This window comes from Ambystoma mexicanum, chromosome 13 (genome assembly GCF_040938575.1).
Source record: "Ambystoma mexicanum isolate Mex_15411 chromosome 13, UKY_AmexF1_1, whole genome shotgun sequence".
NCBI lineage: Eukaryota > Metazoa > Chordata > Amphibia > Caudata > Ambystomatidae > Ambystoma > Ambystoma mexicanum.
The window spans coordinates 329,659,686-329,676,112 of NC_090938.1; the positions used below are offsets into that span (position 1 = coordinate 329,659,686).

The 16,427-nt window shown below is 39.1% G+C and overlaps 1 protein-coding gene across 1 annotated transcript in view; it reads right to left on the reverse strand.

The window, feature by feature from the left end:
• The window catches only part of LOC138521187 (leukotriene B4 receptor 1-like), a 273,433-nt gene extending 258,931 nt beyond the window's left edge, over positions 1 to 14,502 (reverse strand). The window contains exon 1 of the mRNA XM_069633817.1: positions 14,431 to 14,502. The gene's annotated coding sequence lies outside the window, so the exon portion shown is untranslated. The remainder of the gene's footprint in view (positions 1 to 14,430) is intronic.
• Between the last annotated feature and the right edge of the window lie 1,925 nt (positions 14,503 to 16,427).

A 16,427-nucleotide genomic window follows, 5' to 3' on the forward strand; every position in this document is an offset into this window, starting at 1 on the left:
TGAACAACCTAGCTCCACCCTACCTTGCCGAAGGATAAACAGAAGATCATCCACTCGTCCAACGAGAGCAGCCAATGCCCACACTCTTGAAATGCCTAGATTTAAACGTGTCACAGCTGGTGGATCTAGCTTCCAGTTATTGCAGCACAAACTTGGAATGCACTACCGCATGACCTCAGAAAGGAACAACCGTATCCTAAATTTAGACTTAATGTACTTAAATGGCTACAAACAAATGACTGTTAGCTTACCCTAGCAGTACCTTGCACTGTTTTCTTTTCTTCATGTCTCTAACCTTGCCTTTCTGTACCATCCCACTGTAACCGACCTGGCAGCAACTATTACATGGCCACGTTAGTGGCCATGTAGTTATGGTTAAGTTGCTGTTTCCGTAGGAAGAGCACTTTTTGGGAGGCTTATAACTTTGCTCCCCCTGGACGAATCCTCACCAAACTTTGCAAAAATGTATATGGCCCACTCTGAGTTTTTTTGCAAAGTTTGGTGAGGATTCGTCCAGGGGGGGCAAAGTTATAGGGGGGGGGGTCCCAAAACTTTTTTTTCCCCATAGACTGAATGGGCAAAAAATTTTGCTCACGCATACAGCCCAAACCGCTGGACGGATTTTCACAAAATTTGGACCAGGAGCAGCGGCTTGGTCCCGAAAGCGTGCTTTTGCAAATTTGGTGAAAATACGTCCAGTAGTTTTTTTAAAATGACCAAAAAGTAGGTAAAAAAAAATGAGTGATATCTGTGTTCGATTCGCGGACACACTTCCCTGTTCGCTCCGCGGACAGTGTCCTGATTGGCCAATCGGCTTGCGGGATGTCCGCGGACATGCGACGTGTTCGCTGATTGGACAGTGATAAGTGTGAAGCTCGTCAGATTTTCGGTAGCGCCCGCTATCTTGGATTCACGGACGTCCGCGGACAGCACGGTGAAAGTTTGTTCAAAATGTGTATTTAGTAGAGTGTGTTGTGTGTAGGAGTGTTTGGGGAGGATGGAAGGGTATGAGATAGGTTAAATGTTGTGCTTTTTTATGTGGTAGACGTTCTTTTTATGTTCGATTTGTCTGCGGACATCACGGGTGTTCTGAAATGTTCTAAATAAACTGAATGGGGGTGTTCTGAGGACTCAATATGTGTCCGTTTTGTTCGCAAGCAAGCTGAAACTGTTCTAAGAACACTTGCGGTGTCCTGAAAAGTTCGCAAATAAACAAAATGGGGGTGTTCTGGGGACGCTGTCCGTATTGTTCTGTGGCAAGTTGAATGTGTTCTAAGAACACTCGGGGTGTCCTGAAATGTTCGCAAATAAACAAAATGGGGGTGTTCTGGGGACGCTGTCCCTATTGTTCTGTGGCAAGTTGAATGTGTTCTAAGAACACTCTGGGTGTCCTGAAATGTTTGCAAATAAACAAAATGGGGGTGTTCTGATGACGCTGTCCGTATTGTTCGTTGTCAAGTTGAAAGTGTTCTAAGAACTGTCTCAGTGTCCTGAAATGTTCGTAGGGGGTGTCCTGAAGACGCTGTCCATATTGTTCGATGGCAAGTTGAAAGTGTTCTAAGAACTGTCTCGGTGTCATGAAATGTTCGCAGGGGGTTTCCTGAAGACGCTGTCCCTATTGTTCGTTGTTAAGTTGAAAGTGTTCTAGGAACTCTCGCGTTGTCCTGAAATGTTCGTAGGGGGTGTCCTGAAGATGCTCTAAGAACTCTCGCGGTGTCCTGAAATGTTTGCAAATAAACAAAATGGGGGTGTTCTGGGGACGCTGTCCGTATTGTTCTGTGGCAAGTTGAATGTGTTCTAAGAACACTCGGGGTGTCCTGAAATGTTTGCAAATAAACAAAATGGGGGTGTTCTGATGACGCTGTCCGTATTGTTTGTTGTCAAGTTGAAAGTGTTCTAAGAACTCTCGCGTTGTCCTGAAATGTTCGTAGGGGGTATCATGATGATGCTGTCCGTATTGTTTGATGGCAAGTTGAAAGTGTTCTAAGAACTGTCTCGGTGTCCTGAAATGTTCGCAGGGGGTGTCCTGAAGATGCTCTAAGAACACTCGCGGTGTCCTGAAATGTTCGCAAATAAACAAAATAGGGGTGTTCTAGGGACGATGTCCGTATTGTTCTCTGGCAAGTTGAATGTGTTCTAAGAACTGTCTCGGTGTCCTGAAATGTTCACAGGGGGTGTCCTGAAGCCGCTGCCCATATTGTTCGATGGCAAGTTGAAAGTGTTCTATGAACACTCGGGGTGTCCTGAAATGTTCGCAAATAAACAAAATGGGGGTGTTCTGAGGACGCTGTCTGTATTGTTCGTTGTCAAGTTGAAAGTGTTTATTCATTGATTAGGAATGTTTTGCCAGAACAAGCTTCACCACTGACGTACAGTAGTATAGGTTTATAATTATGGCAGGAACATTCTTTATTTTCATGTTGTACACCATGTGCAATTTGATTTGTTACTTACTCAAAAATGCTACGTTATTCGTTGTTTAGTTTTGATTGTAGTATAGTTAAGTCTTCTTTATCTTCATACTGACACATGGTGTTTTCTACTTCTATCATAGCTAATTCTGCCTCATTTATTATTAGTGGTTCTCCCAGTGGTTCTTGGCTTCCTGTTACAGAAGGTTGACTACTGTCAGGAGTGTCTTTATCTAGTTGGGCCTGGAGTTCTTCTTCGTGTTGCTGTTCATTGTGCAACATTGTTTTGTATTGTGTAAAGTTTACATCAGTTATAGTGCTTTCATTTGCTACGAAAGTATCTTCATATGAGTCATAGTTTTCTAGTATTTCTTCTTCTTTTCTCCATGGTTTAAAGAGTTGTAGCAGGGACATGTAATATATTTCTTTATGTTGAGGAGTCTTCAATGACAATTTGATATGATTAATTAAATTTGGTTTAGTGAGTTTAACTAAGCTGCCTTCACAGTTTGTCACTCTGTATTTACCTTTTTTTTCATCAGGTTTTATATTATTTTTGTATGTGTAGTTTTGGGCTATGTGGTATAGACACATGTTTTCCAAAGTATTACTTCTGTTTGGGTAGTATGTGTCCAATACATTGGTTTTTAAAATGTCTTGGCTGTTGGGATCATGTTTGGCTATTGTTTCTATATCTTCATATGTTTTTAGAACTCTTTTTCTAGATTTACTGGACCAAGACTTAGTCATGCTATATTTTCAGATTTACCATACAATGCAGTACCGGTTAAACAATCAGGTGCTTCATATGATCCACATTCTCTATGGGACAGCATTTTTATGTCCAAGCTGTATCATTTCCGAGACACTGTTTTATCTGATGACAGGTCATTCCAGAGGTCTTGGAGCTCTGTCTTTTCTGCTTTGGTTAAGTATGCTGTGACATATCGTGCAACTGCAGTAGAATTGTCTGCAATGTACTGCACATCTGTGTTTGCATTCCATAAGTGGGAAATGATTGCATTATAATCATTGATATATTTTTCTTCTTCTTTTCTTTTTATGTAATATGTATTTTTAGGTGACTTACTTTGAACACTATGTCTAACTGAAGACATGAGGTTGTTCACTTGACCTGTATTTGTAACTGGTCTAGGGAAACCAAATCGGTATTTGGTGTAGTATTTCCCTTTGTTTTTGTATTTGCGATGACAATATTTGCCACATTTATGTCTTTGAAACTGTAAAATTTGTGCATGAAGATCACTATTTGTGGATTCTGATGGAATTTCACAAGTGACATATTTTTCAATAAACTGTAAAACAGTGGCATCACTGTCTTGACCAAATTTAGGAGCATCTTTAATCCATAAAAGCATGTGGATATGTGGTGCTCCTCTGGCTTGGTATTCTTTTCTCCAAAAGAAGTGTTGCACTTCTCCAAGGGGAGGAACAGTTTTATTACAAATAAAATGTAGCATAGCAATGAAGCGATGGTGAAAATATCTTGAAACATTAACAGGATCCAAAGAACAAAGTTCTCCTGGTGTTAGTATATCTATGTTTGTTTTGTTTTTATTTGATATGCGTAGGAAATCATGTAAATCTTCCCATGCATATTCTGCACAATTTAATGTAACAAACCAAATGGGTGGGCCAAGGTTTCTGATCATACAACGTACATCTCCATGACGTTGAAACCAGTACTCTTTAGTACCACGCATATTTGCTAATAGATTTGTAATATTTGATTGTAAAACCTCATCCTTTTGTTGCACTTTTTGTAATAATTGTGTAGCTGTCATATTTTGAAAGTGGGATCCTGATTTTAATATGTGTGCAACTCCGCAACATAAAGTTGCTAGTTCACTTTCAAAGAGTAGGTGGAATATGTATTCCACATTTTGTCTAAATCTGGGATCTTCAGAATACATCCGTAATGAGCGGTATTCTGAAGCTGATATTTGAATAGGTCTATCATCATACCTTCCTCCTTTGCCGGTAGGAAAGAGTAGAGGAAAAGCACGTGCTTCTATACTTTTTTCCCATATGCTGATTGGTGACCCTTTTGTTTGACGCATTTGGTATGTTTCCAGTGCATCTTCTAGGGTGTCATTAGAGTGCAAAGGATGAATTGTATGATGGTCTAAAGTATTTGATATTGTAGCAGGATCTAGTAGCTCAAATTGACCAGCTTCTTGTGTTTCTTGAATTATTTCAGTTGTATCTTTCAAGTTTTCTTCAATATTAATTTCTTTGTAATATTCATTATTCTCTTTAAGATATTGTAAGGCTTGTCTAACTTTATGTAAATCTACCAGCTGTTGCCATATTTTTTTGTCTTTTGTAGGTACTCCATTTACTAAGATAATTAAAGATTGCTGCATTGGACGTTGCACTCCTAGAGTATGCACGTTTTCTTTTAGATCTAATGGTAAATAAACTACTTTTCCACGAATGCCTTTTACCAATTTAGAGGGAGGTAATTTTACTGTTTTTGGTTGAAGGCGTATTATTGCTTGAAATGGGTGTACTGTTTAAATTATGATGTTCTCATATAAATTAAGTTGTTGTAGGGGTTTTGGTAGTGGATATAATTCCAAATTATTTGTGATAGCACGTGAAGGAGTTTGGTTGTTGTCAAGTTATGTAGTGCAGTAACTGCAAAGTATTAAGGGGTCACTTATTTCGTATTTGTTTTCTGCTACAAGGTAGAGAGCTAATTCAAACCATTTAGAATCTTCATTATCTTCTATTTTATATGATAGGTCTACAGTTTTCGTGTTACGTTTATAAAAAGTTCTGCGGCAACATACACATACATGGTTTGGTACTTCAGCTGATGTACTTTTACATTTTAGTATTTCTTTTTTGTATGTGTTTAGCAAAAGGTTGCCATGTGTAGAATTGTTGCTAATTTGGTTTAAAGCTATTTCATTCTGTAAATGGCTTTCACTTCCTAAATATTTTTTCTGGATATAGTCAATTTCTTGAAGTAGGTCTTTCGCTGTACCATGTAGAAGAATGTTATTTAAATTTGCTAGTGCTAAAGCAGGACTTTTAGCATAGTACAGTTTATAGACTAGATTTCTTATGGTTGAAAATGTGTTGATATTCTTTTGATATCATGGAAGGTGGTTTTACAAGTAGGTCCTGTAATGCAGGCCAATGAATGTCCTTGTAGTCCTGTGTATTTGCGCACTGGACAGGTATCCATATTTTTCAGTAGTTTAATTTTGATTTCGTGTTTGCTTTTTACATATTGATTGAGGAATTGGAGTAAACACTTGAAAAATTGTTCAGGAATGTTACATATTGACGTGCATGGCCATTTGTACACTAGACGTTCTGATTCAGTTGAATGGAGGGGTAATTCTAAGTTTTCAGGGAATATTTTTGTAAGGAGTACTTCTTGTTCCATTATGGTATTATTAACTTTTTCATACCCTCGACCACTGCTATGTATGGCAATTGTATTTCCTTGCTTTTGTTTGTACGCTTCTTCATTAAAGAATGGTTCTGTGCTCGTAGTGTGACTCCATTCACTTCTGCAGATACTTAAGAAGTTCTTTCTGTTGACATTTCGTTTATTGAGAAGTCTTTTTTGTAATTTAGTTATTAGTTTTGTTAGTGGTTTCATTTTCTTTAAAACTAAAATAAATAACTTTCTTTTGAGAAGAATTGCACTATCTATCAATGCTTCTAAAATTAATTTCCTACGATAGGTTTTAAGCATTGAACCTGATTTCTCTCCTGTTTTTATAAGATTTTGAAAGACTTTTTGACAGAACATTTTGGCTAAAATACTTTTCTTGGTATGCTTACTTTGCACTATATTAAAATTTAAAGAAGTAGTTTCATCTGTAGTGATAGCTGATTTTCTGTTAATTGTTTTTTGGTTTGTTTTACATTTTGATAGAGGAGACACATTTTTTGTACTTGAAACTTCTTGTGTTTCACTAAATGACTGTATTAGCTGTTTTGTTTCAACTTTTTTTACAAATTCTGCTAGAGATGGATGCTTATGTTGGAACTTTTATTTTCATTTGCTATACTTGCGTTCTACGGACTTGACTTTTGGTAGGCATTCTTTAGGGTCTGTTGAAAAAAATAAAGAAGGTATGGGTTGGGTTGTTCTGCAATGTATGTGTGCTGTGTGCATGAGTGTTTGAGTAAGATGATGTATGTAATGGTGTCTGATTGTGCATTGGGAATTACAACTAGTAGGGATGTGTATTCTTCAATTAATATGTTACTAAACTCAAGTTCAGATGACAGAAAAAAATAAGCTAGTGGTGTGGAGAAGTACAAATAGTAAATCTAATGTATACAATAAAAACAGTTGTTTGTTCTATAATATGAAAATTCTAGCGGTTGAGTTGGGTAATTTGTGTGTCCAAAAGTAGGAATTTGTGTGCCATTCTGGCTGTAAATCGCTGTTTAAGACATAGGGATTTTTGGACAGAATGGTGCACAATCTCTATTTTTAGGCACAGAAATAGCATGAATTAACTTTACAGTATGTTTGAGTAATAATACAAATATTATGGTGATATTCTACTTACTTTTGTTCTAAAATGAGCAGTTTAATTCTTAGTTCTTCTTTGTTCTTGAAATTCGGCTGCTTCTTTACAGGAGAATGGTCTCCACTGCAATTGTAAAAGAAACAAATTAGTGATTTTGTTTGTATATAGCATTGTTTTTAATTTATATATTGATTTTTTTAATTGAAATCCTCAGTGCCTTCCTTAAAACCATTAAAACTATCTTATTCACATAAGATACGTCGCACCAGTTCAATACATATGGTATGTTCTTAATGAACAAATTGTATTGCAATGAGTAACTGTAACAAACAAAATATCTTTAGTATGTCTTGTGAAATTCATAATGTACCACTGAATACCACCATTTCTGTAACTAAGCTGTTCTAGGTAATAGTGCCTTAATGTCATGCTTAAATTAAAGTAATCAAATAAATAAATAAATGTAATTGTATAAGTATTATTTTTTGAGATTGGAACATAGATTGTGCATGCATGCAATTTTGTTTGAATATATGTAGTCTATAAATTTCATTTAAAAAATGTTAGTTTAACATGATTTGATAGTGTGTGTATAAAGAAAGTAAATAGTATAAAGGTTTATAAGTGATAGTTGATTTTAGGAAATTGGAAAAAAAGACAGTAGATTCATTTTACAGATTACACAAGCTAAAAGTCAGTTTGAAAATGTGTTCATGTACTGTACAGAAAATATGCATACCTGTAGTTTGTGTTCATGCATATGGATATGCATGGAGCTGCAAGTAGAAATCTTGGAGACCTGTACAGTATTTCTTGTAGATGGTGCTTGCCAATGATATGACACTTGTTCTCAGAGAGATTCATAGTACATTTGTTGTGCTGATCTATGATGATGCAGTTAGATGTAGAGGTCTTGAATGTGATTGGTACATGGTCATTGTGATTTCTTAGTTACATCCAATGAGGGAATGGCACAGAGAGTGAAGTGGAAATGGTAGAATGGCTGTTCATGTTACGATATGTCCGCGGACATGGCGGTAGTTCGCGGACATCGGGAGTTACATCCGGGGATTTTTGGGTTCAGAAGTCATGCAAATGAGAATGAGCAGTGAAAGGGATTGGTCAGGAAAGTTTAGTGGGTGTGTTGTGCCAGGAGAGAGTTTCTCATATACTCTTTTTGCTGAGAGAACAACAGATAGCTATGGCTGTGTGTTTCAGAAAACAGATTGTTTGGATTTTGGGAGATTCGTGGATACATTGGTTGAAGGTGCATGCAGAAAGCTGTAGAGTAGCTGTAGATCTTGGATTTCCACATGTGGAAGTACACTGGCAAGGAGTACGTGGAATGAAGTGGTTGGACTTGCTACCTCTCTGTGCTACTTTGGAAACAAAGCAACATCCAGACACAATTGTAATTCATTGTGGAGGGAACAGTTTAGGACATGTGTCTGGAATTTCTTTGCAATTTTCTATGAAAGAAGGACTTGGGAAAGTCATGGACATGTTTCCTAATTCTCAAGTAATATTTTCACGGATTGCGCAGAGACAAATGTGGCTTTGTTCTTCTTCATTTGGTCCACAAATGGAAAAAGCAAGGCGCTATGTTAATAAGGCTGTTTGTGCATTTCTAAAAGATTTTGGCATGTCCTCTTTTCACAATGAAAATATTATGTTTCATAGTACATACATTTTTCGCAGAGATGGAGTCCATCTTACTTATGCTGGCAATCAGATTTTTCTGAGAAATGTACAAAATGCATTGCGACCTTTTTTAGAAATACAGCATCCATTTTGAAGTAGGTGTTAAGTATTTATAATTTTTGACATACAAACACCTCCCAAAGGCTCTTTTCAGAGCCACCACTTCCTCCCAGAGAAAAATGCAATGGTAACAATAGGGTAGCACCCCAATTTTTGTAATGTTCGCGAACTGTCCGCCGACTTTTAAGAAATACAAAGGGCCCTGCTTTATTTATCTTCACTTCTATTTTTTAACTGTGAAAGGCGGCTCTGAAAAGAGCCTTATTTTTTTTTATTTTTGTAATTTTGTATTTTTATTTGGTTTTTTAGACACGACACACTAGGAGAGGAGGGGAAAGGAGGGTAAAGGGGGGAACACCAACCACAGGGATAAGAAAGGGCGAGCTGAGAGAGGAAGATGTAGAGTGGGTTTTATTTGGGTAGTGAGCAGGTCTTCTCGTGCTCTGAGACGATAGTCTCAAAAGCACTCCGAAGTCGCTGCCGCCTGCAGAGTACTGTGTCACAGTACATGCATACAATTGTGACCCTCGAAAGATAAGGGTCATCAAAATTCTATATGGCCTGTGAGGCAGCTTGAGGAAGACGCTGTCCCACAGAGGTGGTCCTTGTGGTGACAGGATCAGAAACGGAGGATGAAGTAGATGAAATCAACCTATTACGTTCTTCGCAAGGTACAACCTTGCGAATAGCCCCAGAGTGAAATGACCTCAGGTGTCGCTTCATGGTCGTGGTCCCAAAGCTGTACGAACCGTGTTTCCCGTGACTGAGTATCATTTTGCACTCATTGCAGATAACATGGTTCGCACGAGCCTTAGGACCATTCCCATAAATGGAAAATAACCACCACACCCAAGACTCACGTCTAGTGCGGGTAGTAGGGATTTCCTCTACCTCATTCTCATCATCCTCTTCTTCCTCCTCTGCATCCTCTCTCCTGTTCCCCTCTTCAGGCCCTTGGGAAGGTGGTGGTGGTGGTGGAGGGGGGTGGGGGTGGTGCTGAAGAAGGTGCAGCACCAGGTGGCAGTTCTGCAGCCAGGGATGCCATCTTGATGGTGTAATCAGCAGGTTGCTGGGGAAATAGCTGTGCTCTGAAAATAACCAGAAACACAATGAGAATAAGCTCTAGGGCGTGGTCTTTTATAGGGGTGCTTGTACGCGGTTCGTGGATATGCGCGCTGTCCGCAGACAGATCGAACTCAAAAAAGGGTTAAAAAAGTTTCAAAAGATATGTAGAAACTCAGGATTACTATGTGGGACTTGTGCCATGATGAGTTTTTATGGAAAAATAGTGTGGATTACTCGAAAATGTACTTTTAAATTGTTCGGGGACACGAACAGTGTCCGCATTCAGAACACGCGATCAGCATGGGCGCGGTCACATGATCCATTCGCGAACAGGTCCGCGAAGGAAGCTCCTGTCCGCAGGACACCAAATGCACAGACTTTGGTTTGCGCATGCGCGTTGATGTTCTACGGACAGTGTTCAGGTCCTGAATTAATTAAAAGTGCGTCACACATCAAAGGAACATTTCTGGACATCGCGTATGTTCTAGAACAGTTTAAACTTGCTAGCGAACACTACGGACAGATATAGTGTTCTTTAGGACACTTCCATTTTCGTTTGATTACGAACTTTTCAGGACACCAATTGTGTTCTTAGAACAGTTTAACTTGCTAGCGAACATTACGGACAGGTATAGTGTTATTTAGGACACCTCCATTTTCGTTTAATTACGAACATTTCAGGACACCAATTGGATTCTTAGAACAGTTTGAACTTGCTAGCGAACAGTACGGACACGTATAGTGTTCTTTAGGACACTTCCATTTTCATTTAATTATGAACCTTTCAAGACACCGCTTGTGTTCTTAGAACAGTTTCAACTTGCTAGCGAACAGTACGGACAGGTATAGTGTTCTTTAGGACACCTCCATTTTCGTTTAATTACGAACATTTCAGGACACCGCTTGTGTTCTTAGAACAGTTTCAACTTGCTAGCGAACAGTACGGACAGGTTTAGTGTTCTTTAGGACACCTCCATTTTCGTTTAATTACGAACATTTCAGGACACCACTTGTGTTCTTTGAACAGTTTCAACTTACTAGTGAACAGTACAGACAGGTATAGTGTTCTTTAGGACACCTCCATTTTCATTTAATTACGAACATTTCAGGACACCAATTGGGTTCTTAGAACAGTTTCAACTTTTTAGCGAACAATACGGACAGGTATAGTGTTCTTCAGGACACCTCCATTTTTGTTTATATACGAACATTTTAGAACACCCACGCTGTCCGCGGACATCTACATTGTTTTTAAAAAAATAAAAAATGGGAAGTAATTACAACACAATATAAAAATGTAACTTTATTTCACATATATTAATAATTTATGACAGAGAAGGTGAGGCAGAAACAGAAACAAAAACAGGAGAATTATGGGTTTCAACATGATTGGTATCAGGTGAAGAAGGGATGGAAGTCTCATCAAAACGTTTTGGATTATGGAGAGGGTTTGGGGATAATTGACTGGGATACGGTGAGGGGGGACAAGTACATGTGGGAAAATGGCATGAGGTTTTTGTTTTAAAATGATCCTCAACAAATGTTTTCAAATTATTAAAATTGCTCAATAATAAATCCATTTTTTCTTTTAAGCTGTCAAGCGTGTTTTCCATAACAGTTTCTTCAGACATATTTTCTATTTTGGTATGCTCTGTACAAAAAGAAATATATATGTTAAATATATATAAAATAATAACAATTAAATGGTTTATATTGTAAAGTGTGTACCATTAGCTTCACTATTTTCTGACATTTCGTCATTTGGAAGTGCTCCTCTAGCCATTCCAGAGTACTAGACATTTCTGTGAGAGAGAAAAAAAATATATATAATATTTTTTTTTTAATCTAATACAGAAAGTTTATAAAGATATGAGTAAAATGATGTACACTTACTATTTCAGGTAAGATATGTTCTGAGTACTCTGTAGGTCTGGTCTTGGTCTTAGTTGTGGAGTGTCTGTGAGGTAATTACGTTGGAAGCCTATTTAGCTTCTCTTGGTATATTCCATTTTAGAATATATTGTATTTAAATGAATGGTTAGTGCGGTACATTTATGGATTACATTTCTTATGTATTACTACATATAATATGTATGTGTACTACTTTGTGAATTTTTTAAATTTGTTAAATGTTGTAATATAACAATTAAACATACCCCCCCAGACTTTTTAGGTAGTGGTACTGTTGTCCGGATATGTCCGCGGACATCAAAAATGTTTGCGGACATTACATTCAGTAGAAGTGGTTCAGTATGTTCCATATTACATGTACATAAAGTCAAAGTTACTATTGTTAAGCTTTGTTACTAAAAACCTATGAAATTCAATTTAAAAACTTTGTTAAAGGGACGTTATGGTTAAGTTGTGCTACTAAAAACCTATGAAATTCAGTGAAAAAACTTTGTTAAAGGGACGTTATGGTTCCAAGTAAAACCGAAAAACCCTTGAAATTCGCCAGTTATGGTAAGCTAAGCAACCATAACTCGTGCCACCACCGTGCACTGCTAAGACTAACACCCAGGACATCAAAGATGACATCACAAATGTCATTGATGACATCACTGATGACATCACATGTGTATGTACTTCTCATGAAATATGTGTAGAAGGGATTCTTATTATGTTGCGAAAAAAGTGTCAAGAATCATTGCAAGAAATATACCCTAATAATTGCATTGAACGATGCATTGATATAAATAGCATCCTATTATGGGGTTCTATCTAGTATACTAAGCTACTCATACAGAAACATAACATTGTGTGCAGCGTACAAGATGAAGGTATGATATTGGTAATGTTAATATGTTGAATAATGAAATGATAATTGTTTTCTTAATAGATTTTTGTGTACTGTGAAATATGTAATAAGTAGCTAACAAAACCCATGTATTACATAATTGCATTACTATAGACAAAATACAAAGACACAAGAACACATACCAATATGGGTATATACAGGGAAAGTGAAGTTAGCAAAAAAGCATAAGTAGTAGCAGAAACAACTCATAACTTAACTGATTAGTTTCATGCAAATAAATGATTGCTCTGTTTCAAAGCTGCTATTTACCCTATGTATATGTATCACTTGATGTGATTGGACCCACAGGGAAAGTACAGCCATAACAAAAAACAACAGAACTATCAGAAAGTGCTCATAAGTCTAGTGATTATCTTTATGCACAAAAAGGATTGCTGTCTTTCAAGCTTGTGTTTTCCCATATGTATATGTTTCATATGATGTGACTGTACTCTAAGGGAATTACTGTAAGAACCTACTAGAAGGATATGTCTACAAATAAAATATAATTCTTAGTTTCTGACTGTTACTGAAGAAAACCATGTGGCCTAGATATGTCAGCAAAAGAAAAAATAGTGAGCCAGACATGTGATGTCATCAGTGATGTAATCAATGACATTTGTGATGTCATCTTTGATGTCCTGGGTGTTAGTCTTAGGAGTGCACGGTGGTGGCGCGAGTTATGGTTGCTTAGCTTACCATAACTGGCGAATTTCAAGGGTTTTTCGGTTTTACTTGGAACCATAACATCCCTTTAACCAAGTTTTTTCAGTGAATTTCATAGGTTTTTAGTAGCGCAACTTAACCATAACATCCCTTTAACAAAGTTTTTTTCACTGAATATATATATATATATATATATATATGCTTCTTTGTATACATTCTGTAACTAAGCTTAAGTTGTCTTGACCTACTGCGCCCGGCTACCCAAGGGTTTGGCATGCAATACCAAATAAATAAAACAAACTGCTGAAAGTGTTAGACTTGTGGAACCCTTGTTCATTTTTTTTTTTTTTAAGATGCCTGAACAAAAAAAAAACAGCCACTCCAGAAGCAAAGAGCCACATGGCGCTGTCCACAGCCCAGGAGCTCGCATAAAAAAAAAAAGAAAGAAAGGGAGAGAGGGTGCAGGAATTAAACGTTTAAGCCTGGGATCATGGCTTGCCGATCGTCTGATGCTGACGGATGTGTAAATACAGTTGAGGCCATTGATTTATCCACAAATCGGAGTGGCATGCATTTGTAAGCAACAGCGTGTAGGATGGTGGTGTGCAAAGCAGGGTTGCCGCAGCTATGCGTAAAAATCTTGAACCCGCCTGGGGGACAATGACGGTAGGGCGAAGCTTGGGGGGGGGGAGGGGGATGGGTCCCCCAGTGGCTGACTGCCTATGTTGAGAATTGCTTAAATGAGACAGCTTTTTGTTCTGTTTTTGCAAAAAAGATGCACAGGGAAATCAACATGGGCTGCTTAATACATATATGCTTGTCGGATGCGTTTTTGAGGAAAGATTGGCTGTGAAGGTAGAGCTAGTGTTTATGCAATGCGTTGCTGCTGCTTTGGCGGTCTTCCATAAAACCATAAAGAGCAAGGGCCCTGTGTCTCAAACTTAAAAAGTGCCCTCCGCTCTTCTCTGTTTGCCAGTCTTAGGACCGTACATAAATATCCCCAACGCACCCGACTGATTCAGTCCAGATGTGTTATGTGTAAAATATATTAAGTAGAGCAAAGTTTCAGAACAAGAACGTTTCCAGAAGTCATTGTTCCGATCTACGATTAGTGCCGGGAAAAGAAGCATTTGCACATAGCGCTACAGGAAGCACGTGGCTAACAGCTAGGGTTTCCAACCACCCATCTGCTCCCTTACCCTACCTGCTCTGCTGGCGCCGATACTGCTCCTCGACCCCCTCGAGCGCCGGTGAAAGTCTGTCCGAAGCCCGCGCTTCCGTCAGCTCTCTGATTTCTCTTCAGCAAGGTCGGTGCTCTGAGGATGTTACAAGATTACAAGGAAGTTACTTGCCGCGCATCCCTCGGATAGAGGGAACAGCGTGCAGCCCAGTCAGTCACTCGGTGATGCAACCAGAACCGCTCCAGGTTTAACTTATTTAATACGGAGTTCGGAATCAGGCCCTGCGTCTTCAATATTGTGAGGTCAATACAAGCGCCGGGGACCATTCCGTTCCGAGTCTTATTTCTAAACATGTCTTTATTTGTGTAAACATCCCTTTTAGTGTGCATTGGAGACAATGCGGAAACGTCCAGCATAGTATGGGGACAGAGAATATGCATAAGCATGAGCCATGTGTGCACTGGAACGTAAGCAACCAATATTTTGGATTTTCATACTGTATTTTGACATCGGTAGGCGTGTTTTCTCTGCACAGAGTGGGGCTCCATTCTCCAGCGCGCATGCTTTTCTCAAAAAGTGATGCATTTCATTCTCTGCCCGTCGTTGACTGGTGTCAGCATCCCCTGTACTTAACGACTGCTGTAAGAATATCGAGTACATATTGGCTGCCTATATGTTTTCCCTTCTGGCCAGGTCTGTCTATCACTGTTTTTGTAATCATTGATGTTAGGCAGAATTATATGCAGTACCCTTTGGGGACACCACACACAATTGAGACTACAAGTGACAGTACAAATTCACCTTTGGCACAAGCCTGTACTACACAGTAAAAGTGGTAGCGATGGCTGAGCAGCCAGACTTATCTCAAGAGTAAGTGAGCAGTATCAAATAGTTACACAAAGCAGAGCAATTACTATGATTCAAACAAACACTGACTCAAGACTTCTCAGTAAAATAATATACATTTTTTTACACATCAGTTGCATAACATTTTACTAAAGTGAAGCAGTTTAAAAATCACACTCTTAATACACCACACCACTCCCAATAGGTTCCAGACAAGTTAAGCTCACAAATGAAGTGGGAGCAAAATGGCACTCCAGAAATTTAAAAGGTAGGGAAAGACAAAGTTAGGCAGAAATTGAACAGCACCAACAGGTAAGTAAGCAGTGCAATCTAGAAAGAGGATCTACAGTGATGGAATCAAATCAAAAAGGCTTAGGGCCAAAGTCAATATGACAAAAGTCAAAATCACACAGCTCAGGGTGGTTCGCGGTTAAGTCTTTGCCAAGAGTTCCGAATGAAGTTGGTTAGCAGAAAAGTTAGTTTAAAGAGTAGAGAAGGACAAGCCCTCGGATTGGAGAAAGTTTTCACACACCTTCACTGCAGCTGAACGAAACGAACAACCGGATTTGCACAGTAACCTTAAACAGAGAAGAAGCTGTAGCTGAGGCGGACGTTCCTGGCAGGTCCTGCAGGCTCATGGTTCCTGAAGCGTCTGTCGGACTGACACGAAGTAGGAAGACTGGAGGGTCCTGCACTGCCCTGGGAAGAAACCAGCAGCAGAGCAAAGCAACAAATAAAAGGTGCGCTCCTTAAAACCCAAGCAGGGTCCGACCTTCCTGGCTATCAGGCCCACTGTAGCTCTGTACAGTGAATTCGACCAGAGGAGGGAGTCCTGGCTTGCAGTTTGGGCGAACTGGTTGGTCCCACCAGCTCAGGGGAAGAAGATTCCTGAAGGATCTTCTCTGTTATTGGAGTCTGAAGATTCGGACCTGCAGCAGGGGTTCACCGGGCGGTTCAGTCGTTGTAGGGGTCCTCTTCTGTCAGCTCCTCGCCGGTTCTTCCGTTCCAGTGGCGACTCTGTCTTTCCAGACCCAGAGACCTGCTTTTTATGCAGTTTTCCCCCATTCACACAGCCTGGCTGTCAATCACACAGCAGGGTCGCTGTCCCGTCGGGACAGTAACCTAGCCAATCAAACAGGAGTGCGACTTGGGTTACCAAGGGAACCCATGGCAG